The 12772-nt window shown below is 41.3% G+C and overlaps 1 protein-coding gene across 1 annotated transcript in view; it reads left to right on the top strand.

Annotated features, from left to right (window-relative positions):
• Window positions 1–12772, top strand: part of LOC148874675 (reverse transcriptase-like protein) — a 53821-nt gene that overhangs the window by 23087 nt on the left and 17962 nt on the right. The window lies entirely within an intron of this gene.

Here is a 12772-nt window from a genome sequence, read left to right as displayed (position 1 = left end):
AATGTATTTGCTGACACTCTTTCTAAACAAGGGGTGGGAAGGGATAGTTTGTTTTGGGCTGTTTTGTAATAGCTTCTTTCTTTGGGGAGGGTTAAGAGAGTTTCTCTCTCTCCTTGTTGTTCTTGTACCCATGTTTCCCCTTCTCAATTAATGAAATTGATTCTGTTATTGATAAAAAAACAAAAAGATGGTGGAATTATTCTATTTTTGTCCCAGTTGCTTGTAGTTTCTTGTATTATATTGCTTTCTTTTGATAGTTAATGCACTTTCTTTAAAGAAAACTCCAACCCATCATCCAAAACAACTAAAATCATAGAGTTGTTGCTGTAAAAAAGATGCTTTTCCATACTCGATCTTGCTCAACCATTTACCAGAAAAAGTCATTGCTCAAGTACGACATCAGATTTGGACTGACAGCTTCGAAGGTTTGCTTTATTTTGTTAAGGTGATAGACTAGTTTCCATTGGTCTGGGGGATGCTTTTGTTATATCTAATAGCATTGGTCATATCTTTGTCAATTCTCATAGGGTATTTGATAGCGATTCTGGCCTTGTATGGTTTTTTTTAATAGGCAAACATTTATTATTATGACTATTTGATAAGCTTGGCCTTGTATGAATTGTAATCACAAAGGCCTTGGTTGAGTTTGTGTCCTTTGACTGGTCCATCGGAACCCCCAAAAAGTATTGCCATCACTATTTATGGAAAAATTTGCCTTATCGGACCTAATATTTATAGTAAAAACATGATTTACTATTTTTAGTGGTTTCTGGTTTCTTTACATTAAGTTGGTTTTTAGTAGGACGGTAGGGTGTTATTGAAGTTGTTTAGGAGTCCGACTCCTTTTTTGAGTGTATCTATGAGTTACCTATGGGTTTGTCTTTAGTTTTAAATTAATTAGAAACAGTTCAGTCAGTTTCCTAGTCCAAATTGGAATTTGGGCATCCAAGTTTTAAATTAATTTGTAAAGGGATATCCAAGATCTTATGGTGAGTCTATAAATAGAGTGTATCTATGAGTTACCTATGGGTTTGTCTTAGTTTTAAATTAATTAGAAACAGTTCAGTCAGTTTCCTAGTCCAAATTGGAATTTGTAAAGGGACATCCAAGTTCTTATGGCGAGTCTATAAATTGAGTGTATCTATGAGTTACCTATGGGTTTGTCTTAGTTTTTAATTAATTAGAAACAGTTCAGTCAGTTTCCTAGTCCAAATTGGAATTCGTAAAGGGACATCCAAGTTCTTATGGTGAGTCTATAAATAGAGTTATTGTAATTGAAAAGATAAGAGGCTTTTTGATTGGTCTTGAAAAAAATAAGAGTTGATTTGGTGAAATAAAGTTTGGTTTAGTGAATTCTGGTTGTTGGCATGAATTTTTATCTTCTTATTTTTTTCTTAGTGGCCTATGTCATTGCTTTTGCTATAACAACAGGAGTTCTCCTTTTTAATCTCTTCCTCATTCTTTGGTGGACAGCAGGATAACTACTTGCTTCCCCATCTCTATTCTTCATCAGTAATCATTCAATTCTTCTTTTATCACCCCCAGAGGCCACTACAGATCTAAAATTGTAGGACCCTACATTGTTCTATATCAATATTGTTCTTTCTTTGCTTTTATTTTACCAATGCCTATTCCAAAGAATGCTAGCTTGAGTAGGAGGTGATGGAACAAGAGATGAATGCACTTAAAGAGCTATGGTTTAGAGCTTGTTGACCTACTGTAAAGTAAGGAACAGGTTTGGTGTAAACAGGAGAGGCCTGCTCTTGTTTCAAAGAAGAAATTCTATCAGGGTGTTACTATCTCTTGTGTTTAGTTATTCTTAGCTTTTATTTTAACTTGACATATAAAATGCTTTTCTAAATAGTGGCCCTTAGGAAGAGGTTTATATATTATCACTACTGGGTTTTATATTTCTTTATATCAAGGGAAGGTGTATAGGTTGATGAAATTGGTTTATGGATGAAAATGTTTACCAAGAGTTTGGTTTGATTGGTTTAGGGATGAAATTTAGAGGTTTGAATTTTTCCAGTTGTAGGTAGATCACATCCTTTTCATCAGGAAGGGTGGTGCATTACTAACTGCTTTAATTGTGTATGTTGATGATATTGTGGTTATAGAGAATAATCCTCCAAAGGATTGCACAATTAAAAAAGTTTTGGTTGTTAATTTCAATATAAAGACTCAAAGACTTGAAATACTTATTGGGTTTTGAAGTTGCTAAATTGAAAAGTTGTATTTTATCTCTTGGAGGAAGTATATTCTTGATCTTTTGAAGGATACTTGGAAAATTGGAGCATGTAACTGACAATCCTATTGACCAAAACCACAAGTTGATTGCTATTCGTGGATAATTTCTAAAAGATAGGGAGCATATCAATTATCAAATGCTGATTGGTAGATTACTTTATTTGTGCTCAACATGGCTGGATATTTCCTGTGTTGGTAGTGTTATTGGTTAGTTTATGCATGAGCCAGGGGTTCCCCAATTGGAAGTAGATAAACAAAGAGCCCTGTTGGGAAATACATCCAACAGGAACACTAGAAATATCTTTACACACCCTCAAGGACTTGCGTCTCCACAGACAATGAGAGTGGCAGGGTTAATCCAAGGATGCCACATATCAATTCTTATAGACAATGGCAATTCCTTTAATTTCATAACTCAGATTCTGGTGGATAAGCTAGGACTCCCTGTTGAACCAGCAACAACAGCCTTTATGGTGCATGTAACCAATGGTAATAGCCTATCTTGCGACAGTATATGCCTGGGCTTACCATTGAAAGTTCAGGGTCACTAATTTTCAGTGGATCTATATCCCCTTAATCTCAGTGGAACAGATGTGGTGTTAGGTATCCAGTGGTTAAGGCAATTAGGCCCCGCAGTCTGTGACTGGGCTTGCCTCACCATGGACTTCACATCGGGTGATACAACAGTCCATTTACAAGGACAAACATGCAAAGGCCCATGACCCATCAGTCTTGCAACTTTAACAAAACAAGCTGGAGATCCTGATCAGCTCATATTCATGCACATTGATTCAAAATAGGCTAGTCTGTCCTTAGTTAACAACAACACCAACGGGCCTGGAGACTATCACAGTCGTCTACAACAACTCCTTCAGCAATATGACAATGTGTTCAGAGAACCCCAGGAGCTTCCACCACCTTGGGAGCATGACCATTGCATCCCTTTCATGCTAGGAGCTACTCCAACCAATGTAAGACCCTACTGATGCCCTTATTTTCATTTGAAATTGAGAAGCAAGTTCAAGATACGCTTGAGAAAAGAATAATACAACCCAGCCATAGTCTATTCTCCTCACTAGTATTATTAGTCAAAAAGAAGGATGGGACTCGGGCAATTATGCATTGATTATAGGTCCCTTAACAATAATACCATCAAGGACCGATTCCAAATACCGGTCATTGATGAACTACTGAATGAACTCAGTCGGGCTACCATATTCTCAAAGCTAGACTTACAGGCCGGGTATTACCAAATAAGGGTACATGCAGAGGGTACCCACAAAACAATTTTTAGGACACACAATGGCCACTACGAGGCCTTGCGGGTATTGGTGGTACAGTAAGGGACGAAAGGGGCAATATCTGCTAGACTTTTAGTGGTCCAATTGGTTGGGCTGACTCCACAAAGGCTGAAGCGATGGCTTCTCTAACCGGAATCAGGATAATAACGAATTTGGGAATTCAGAATTTGATCATTGCAGGTGATTCAACAAATATGATAAAATGGTTAAGAGACAAAAAAGGGGGCCCTTGGAGACAGTATCGCTATCTGACTGAAGCTTGGGATTCTTTGGATGGTTTGAATGCTAACTTAGTTTGGATTCCTAGGGAACAGAATCATACTGTAGATGGCCTAGCTAAATTTGGTGTGTATTTGGAGCATCTGTATAGCAACAAGCTTCCTCCTTTGTAACTTGTTGGGGTTCATGGCCACTACGAATTCTTCGTCATGTCATTTGGGTTGACCAATGCTTCAATAACATTTCAAGCCTTAATGAACAGCATATTTCGGCCATATCTACATAAGTTCATTCTTGTATTCTTTGATGGCATATTGGTATACAACCCCAACTGGGAGGAGCATCTGAACCATCCACAGATTACCCTTGCGACACTTAAGGCCCGCTAGCTGTTTGCTAAAGAGTCCATGTTTTCCTTTGGACAATCTCAAGTATATTACCTGGGACATGTTGTAGAAAATGGAACTGTAGCTGCAGACCCAGATAAGATCTCTAGTATAATGGGCTGGCCACAACCCAAAAAATGTGAAAGAATTGAGGGCCTTCTTGGGCCTGACAGGTTATTATCGCCGCTTCATAAAAAAACAATGGCATAATTGCTGCTCCCTTGACCCAATTAATGAAACGGGATGCCTTCCATTGGTCAGCCCAGGCCCAACAAGCCTTTCAGAAATTGAAACATACAGTTTTGACACCACTAACATTAGCATTACCTGATTTCACAAAAGATTTTACCATTGAATATGATGCGTCCGGTCAAGGAGTTAGAGCATCCTCATGCAATAAGGCCGACGCCGATCATTAGCCTTTTCCAGCAAGGCTTTGGCATCATAGAAATGGGCCAAATCAGTCTATGAGCTGGAACTAATTGCGGTGGTCCTAGCAGTGCAGTGTTGGCGGTCCTACTTGCTCGGCAGACGGTTTGTTATTCGAACCGACAATCGAAGTTTGAAATTCCTGTTGGAACAATCTGTTCTATCACCTCAACACAACGATAGGTGTCAAAATTACTGGGGTACGACTACACAATCGAGTACAAAACTGGGTATGCTAATCGGGTTGCCAATGCCCTCTTATGACACCCACAGTCATATCAGCTGCTTATGTCATCCTTGACCTCTCCACTCATGGATCAGCTTCGGAGTGAAGCCCATCCCACGCTAAGTTATAGCATTTAGTTTGCTCAGATACCGGCAAATCCATCACAGTATCCAGGGTATGCCATCAAAGATAGTATACTACTTTTCAAGGGCTGCCTGGAAATCCCAGAAGACTCTGCACACCTCCAACAGCTCCTTGAACTCTTTCACGCCTCGCCTACAGGTGGTCACTCTGGTGTTCTATGAACTCAGAAATGCATTGCCACACAATTTCATTGGAAAGGCATGTGTGCCTCTATTCAAAATTTCATAGCTGAATGTATAGTATGCCAACAAAATAAGGCAGCTACTACAACACCATCAGGCCTCTTGCAACCACTTCCAATCCCAGCTCAAGTTTGGGATGATATATCAGTGGACTTCATCAACGGGTTGCCCGTTTCTGCTGGTAAGACTGTTATTCTTGTGTTGGCGGACTGATTGACTAAATACAGTCACTTTCTACCCCTATCACATCCATTTACACCAATATCAGTGGCTGAGTTGTTTCTTTGAGAAATAGTATGCCTTCATGGGCTTCCCAGCTCAATTGCGTCTTACAAAGATCCTATTTTCATGAGCCGCTTCTGGGCTGAACTTTTTCGACTACATGGTGTAAAAATCTTCAAGTCAACTAGCTACCACCCCCAATCTGATGGATAGACAGAGGTGGTTAATCGGAGCCTCGTAAACTACCTATGATGCTTCACAGGAGATTGACCAAGGCAATGGGTCAAGTGGATCCATTGGGCTGAGTGGTGGTACAACACCACTTTCCATGGTGCTGCCGAGATGACTCCCTTCTGAGCTCTATATGGTTGGGACCCTCCCCCTCTACTTCCTTATGAAAAGGGGACTACTACAGTGGCAGCCCTGGAAGAACAGTTAGTACAGTGAGATGAGGGGTAAGAGAACTGAGAAATCATCTCCTAGAAGCACAGCAATGGATGAACTGCACTTACAATAAACATCACAAGGATGTCCACTACTCCACTATGCAGTGGGTGATTGGGTATTCCTTAAATTGCATCCTTTCAGACAGATTTCAGTAGCAGGCCAGAGATGGAATAAACTCAGACCATGCTATTTTGGACCATTTGAAATCCTCGAGAGGATAGGGCCTGTGGCATATGTAGTTGATCAAGACTGCTATCAGTCTTGATCACTAAGAAACTTCAGGTTCGAAGAGAAGAGAAAGTGAAGAAGGAGGAGAAAGAGTGATGAGAGAACAGTAGAACACAGGTTTGAGGAGAAGAACAGAATCTCAAAATTCTGCCGTCGCCACTTTAAGATAATATTTTATATGTTATGCTAGTTACATGAAAGGACACATCTGCCCTTGGTGTTTACATCATAACACATAACAATATAAAACTGAAAAGTAAATAACAACTAGAATAACAGAATAATAAATTGACCACAGCTGTGACTAGATACATTCTACCCCACGGACAGAGTGGGACCACAGTTGTGGGGCCCACATCAATGTTCTCTACACTCCCCCTCAAGTTGGGAGTAAATGTTCATCATTCCCAACTTGGATAGATCCGCTTCTAGCTTCTTTCTTGATACGGCTTTAGTGAGGATGTCTGCTAGTTGCATACTGGATGTGATGTAAGGGAGGCATACTTCTTGAGATGAGACACTCTCTCGTACAAAATGTCGTTCAACTTCAATGTGTTTGGTTCTGTCATGCTGTATTGGATTATGTGCTATATTAATGGTTGCTTGATTATCACAATACGACATCAGGGGCTTTTCATACTCAATACCCAACTCCTCAAGTAGAGATCTTAGCCATAGGATTTCAACCACTATGTTGGCCATGAACCTGTATTCTGCTTCAACACTTGACCGAGAGACAATATCCTGAGGTAGGCCTTTTGTCATCAACACTCCCAGCCCAATCAACATCTGTATAGACCTCCACCTTCATGTGGTTGTTGTTCTTGAACAGTATACCCCTACCTGGGCATCTCTTCAAGTAGGCTAAGATTCTTTCTGCCACAAGAAGATGTGTGGTTCTAGGAGAATGCATGTATTGGCTGACAACACTAACAACATAAGTAATATCTGGCCGAGTGAGGCAGAGATGTAGGAGATTTCCTACCAATTGTTGGAATATAACTTTGTCTTCAAGAACTTTCCCACTCTCGGCACTAATCCTGTGGTTCTGTTCAATTGGTGTATGTACAGGCTTGACACCTAACTTTTCAGTTTCTGCCAACAGGTCTAGGACATATTTCCTCTGAGAGATAAAGATCCCCTGTTTGAATCTAGCAACCTCAATACCCAAAAAATACCGGAGTGCACCAAGGTCTTTCACCTCAAATTCTTGATGAAGGAGCTATTTAAGGGACTCAATCTCATGGCTATCATTCTATGTGACCACAATATCATCAACATATATTGCCAATAGTGTCAGGGACTCCACCCTCTTGATGAATGGGGTATGATCTGACTGGGCTTGTACATAACCAAACTTCACATGGGCTAGTCTGAATCTATCGAACCAAGCCCTAGGTGACTGTTTCAAATCATACAAAGCCTTGTTGAGCCGGCAGACCTTCTTACCTATCTCTGTATCATAGAATCCAGGAGGCAAACACATGTAAACTTCTTCGTGCAGATCTCCATTTAGAAAGGCATTTTTCACGTCCATTTGGTATAAAGGCCAAGTGTGACTTGCTGCAAGGGATAATAGGACTCGAATAGTGGTCATCTTGGCTACCGGTGCAAAGGTCTCCAAGTAATCTATGCCATAAGTCTGTGTAAACCCTCTTGCAACTAGTCGAGCTTTATACCTCTCAATAGATCCATCTACATTATGCTTCACTGTAAATATCCATTTGCATCCAACTGGTTTCTTTCATTTGGGCAGATCAACTACCTCCCAGGTGTTGTTTTTCAACAGGGCATCCATCTCAGCTTGCATTGCATCTTTCCATTCCGGGACGGATAGGGATTCTTGCACTGTTCTTGGAATAGGGACATTGGAAATGGAACTAAGGTAGGACTTGTAGGTAGGAGATAGGCGATCATAGGATAAAAAATGGGAAACACAGTGGGTTGTAGATGTGGTACAATGTCGTTTCCCTTTACGGATTGCAATCGGAAGGTCAAGATCATCTATAGAAGGTGAAATGGCTGGGAGTGTAGTACCTGGACCTGGAGCTGCATATGAGATTGTGCTGGCCTGGACTGCTGATGATCAGAATCAACCTGCCTGCACCGCCTGTGATAGACTCTCAACTCCTGATCTCTCTGGCCACCCTCACCATCGCAACTCTCCCTCAACTCCTGATCCTTCTGACTACCCTCACCATTGCAGCCCTCATCACCCAATGGAATAGGTAAAGGAACTGCCCCACTCTCACTGCTCTCCCCCTGAAGACAAGGACTCAAACCATTGCAACCCTCATCACCCAATGGAATAGGTAAAGGAACTGCCCCACTCTCACTGCTCTCCCCCTGAAGACAAGGACTCAAACCCCCACTCTCATTGCTCTCCCCCTGAGGGGAAACCCGAGGATAATAGGGTGTCCCCTCAAAGAAAGTGACATCCATGGAGACAAACTTCCTCCCTGAGACATGATCATAGCAGCAATAACCCTTTTGAGTTTGTGCATAACCAAGGAAGATGCATTTGGAGGCTTTGGGTTTGAACTTGGAGTGATGGGGTCCGAGAAGCTGAACAAAACAGGTACAACCGAATGTCTTAAGGGGAACAAAAAACAAGTCCTCACGTGGGTGTAGGAGGGAAAAAGGAGATCTCATATCAAGGACCCTGGAAGGAACCCGATTAATAAGGTATACCGCCGTGAGGATAGCATCACCCCAGAAGCGGATAGGAACATTGGAAGTAAACATGAGACTTCTAGCTACTTCCAAAATGTGCCTATTCTTCCTCTCGACAACTCCATTCTGCTGAGATGTATGAGGGCAAGAGCTCTGGTGGATAACCCCATGATGAAGAAGATAAGATGTCAATGATTTAGCAAAGTATTCCTTTGCGTTATTAGATCTGAGAACTTTGATCTTGGCATCAAACTGGGTTAGGATCATTTGGTGAAAATTTTGGGTTAGGGAAGGTACCTCATCTCGTGAACGCATGAGATAAACCCAAGAAAAACGGGTATGGTCATCAACAAATAATAAGAAATATCTGTACCCACCCATGGAAGGGATATGATAAGGCCCCCAAACGTTAGTATGCACAATATCAAAAGAATTATCACTCCTTTTATTACTCAATAAATAAGGCTTTCTACAATGCTTAGCAAATTCACAACTTTCACACTGTAATTGAGACAACTCAATAGACTCAAATAAAGCAGGAAACAGACTCTGTAAAGACCGAAAAGACAAATGACCTAATCGGTTATGCCAAAGCATAACCAGACTCACACTCTGAGAAACAAAAGACATATTCTCAATTGACTCTCTCTGATGGAACCTCTCCCCAAGCAGATAGATCCCATTCGTCTCACGACTAGTCCTAATCACCTTCTTCGTCTCCAGGTCCTGAAAAACACATCGGTCAGGAAAGAAGGTTACTGAGCAGTTCATATGCTTGGTAATACTACTGACTGAAAGAAGGTTAGTATCAAGCTCAGGAACATGCAAGACAGATGACAGGGAAATAGTATATGATAACTTGATGTCACCCTTTCCAGAAATAGGAACCAGAGAGCCATCAACAATAGATACTTTATCCCTACCAGAAGACAAGTGGTAAGTAGTAAACAGTGAAGGCAAGCTAATCATGTGATCAGATGCACCTGAGTCTATTACCCAACAAGGTTCAGTAGTACCTGGAGCTGAGGCATGATAGGTTGAAGCTCGAGTACCTGAATGTGCGAAGGTAGATGTGGCAGGGGCTGATGAAGACTGCAGTGGTTGAACTGAATTCCCAACTTCCTTTTCTAACTGCATTAGGGCAGCCCGAACTGCAGCTAAGGTCTCTAAAGATGTTCCTTTTGTGCCAGATGAGGATGTTGAATCAGTGTTCATTGCTACATGAGCAGTGCCCTTATTGCTTCTCAACTTCGCAGAAACCAAGTGAGGGTGCAATTTCCAACATGTTTCTTTTGTATGTTTGGGCTTCTTACAATGTTCACACACCACATCCTTCTTGTCTTCCTTCCTCCTGTCCTTCTTTGAATCACCCCTTGATTTGGGTGTGAACGCTAGAAAGGCTGGTCTAGGTGGCTGAGGTTGCATCATAACCTTCCTTCTGGTTTCTTCACTGTGTACAAATGAGTATGCCTGAGAGAGAGTCACACTGTCTCTAGTCAAAATCTGTTGCTGTACAATATCATACTCTGAATTTAGGCCTGCTAGAAACTCAAATACCCGGTTTGTCTCAACCTGCTTTCTATATATCTATGCATCTCTAGGACTCTCCCACTTAAGAGTCTCTAAGTGATCAATCTCATGCCACAGGGACTGCAAGGTAGAGAAATATACTGAAACCGACCTCTCTCCTTGTTTAAGATTTGTCACTTCACATTTCAATTCATATGTTCTGGCAACATTAAGGGGTTGGGAATAAGTTTCTTTCATAACATCCCATTATCTCCTTAGCTGTCCTTGCCCATAAATAATTCCGGCTAATATGAGGCTGCATGGAATTACACAGCCATGTCATAACCAAGTAGTTTTCTTGAATCCACTTGGTATATGTCGGGTCTCCCTTGGGAGGTTCTTTCATATCTCCCAGGAGGTACCCTATTGGGCCCATTCCAAATACTTTGATCCATCAAACTTTACGGTCGTAATCAAACACTACCATAACTGATGTTCCCGAGGCTGCCTTCTGCTTGATTTTTAAACTCCATTTTTGTCAAGTCTCAAAACAGCACTTGGACTACCAATCACAATAAAAAAACAGTATGGGTCTAATCTGTCTTCACAGTGTATGTGCACAAACTGAGATAAATCTGAACTGAAACCAACTAGCCAACACAAGAGTAGCTGTTCGTAGAGGTCTAACCCCTTAGGACTCTGAAAAATAGCTTAAAATAGGTCTGATATGCTTGGGAGAGTTAGGGTTTTAATCAGTCCTTAAAGTGAACAATTCAGTTGCACAATCCAATCAGTACTATGTATATAGACTTGTAGTAGGGCTAATAAGAAACCCTAGAAACTGTATATATAAACCACAAGGTTCAGTCAAACACTAGGGCTTGCCGCAAGATCACTTTCAAACCCTAGAGTAGAGAGAAACACAGTTGAGACAATTCGGCCTAGGGTTTGCCGTAAAACCCTAGTGAATCGAATAGAGAAAACCCTAGAGTGGTTCGGCCTTCCCCTCTAGATAGGTCCAATCTATCTTCTCTGGTACAACTTCTAGAAAGTAAATAACTTACAAGGAAAAATTGTTCGCTGCCTTCTAGGGTTACTCGAACCCTAGTCTTCTCTGATCCTTCCTGACCACCAACACCCTGCAACCCTAACAAGTTTCCAATAGCTGCTAGCACTTCTGGCGATCTCCAAGAATCAGTCTGCGAACTCCTCCTTTTCAGCTCCCAGTCCTAGGAGATTCTCATGTGGTCGACTGGTATTAGGCTCACATGACAAGCCCTAATTTGGCTCTGATACCATGTAGTTGATCAAGACAGATAGATCACTAAGAAACTTCAGGTTCGAAGAGAAGAGAAAGTGAAGGAGGAGAAAGAGTGATGAGAGAACAGTAGACACAGGTTTGAGGAGAAGAACAGAATCTCAAAATTCTGCCACCGCCACTTTTAAGTTAATATTTATATGTTATGCTAGTTACATGAAAGGACACATCTGCCCTTGGTGTTTACATCATAACACAACAATATAAAACTGAAAAGTAAATAACAACTAGAACCACAGAATAATAAATTGACCACAGCTGTGACTAGATACATTCTACCCTACGGACAGAGTGGGCCACAGCTGTGGGGCCCACATCAATGTTCTCTACAGCATATAAACTGGACCTCCCTACGACATCAAGATCACATCCTGTATTTCATCTCTTTATTGAAGAAATGGCCTAGGCCAGGAGCCATTACAAGTGCTACATTACCCACATTTTCAGATGATGGACAATTACGGACTGAGCCAGTCCACATCATAGACTTCAGGTTGGTGCCCCGTGGCTGTAGGGTCATCCCAGAAGCACTAGTTGTATGGTTTACTCTTCCAGAGGAGGGCACCACCTGGGAACCTTACCTGGATCTGCAAACAAATTTTCCCACTTTAGACTTTGGGGGCTAGGTCTCTCTAAAGGAGGGAGGGATTGTTAGGACTGCTGGAACAGAACAACAGAAAATGGTTAGTCAGTTTTACAAGAGAAGGCCACGTCAGCTTCCTTGTATAATAACCCAGCCAACTGACCAGCAACTTGCAATTGTTGAAGACAACTTTTCTACAACTGGCACAACCACTGTAACAGAAAAAGAAATTAAAGAATGTAACTGAGGGAAGATCTATAAAAACGGTACAAATAATCAAAGATATGAGAAACAAGTCATTCAGCTCATACAAACCCTCTCTCATTCTCTCTCTCTCTCTCTCATTCAGGAGGTTGGCTCCCTCGAAGAGCCCTGTGTTAGGCAGGTTCCTAACAATGTACTTGAAAGTGACTCCAAGGAAGGGAGTTCTGTATGCTAATCTGGCATATGAAGATAGAAACATGTATTAATGAAGATGGAGCTGGTTTTATTGATAATAGGTGTAAATATAACTATTGTACTTTTGTTGGGGGAAATCTTTTCTCTTGAAGGAGCATGAAGCAGTTAATGGTGGCTTGGTCTAGTATAGAGGTTGAGTATAAAATTATAAATCGATGGCACATGGTGTGTCTTATGGTTGCACAATCTTTTGTTAGGG

Source organism: Nelumbo lutea, chromosome 1 (genome assembly GCF_056320005.1).
Source record: "Nelumbo lutea isolate HS-2025 chromosome 1, American lotus-T2T, whole genome shotgun sequence".
Classification (NCBI taxonomy): Eukaryota; Viridiplantae; Streptophyta; class Magnoliopsida; order Proteales; family Nelumbonaceae; genus Nelumbo; species Nelumbo lutea.
This window is presented reverse-complemented; position numbering and strand designations above follow the sequence as displayed.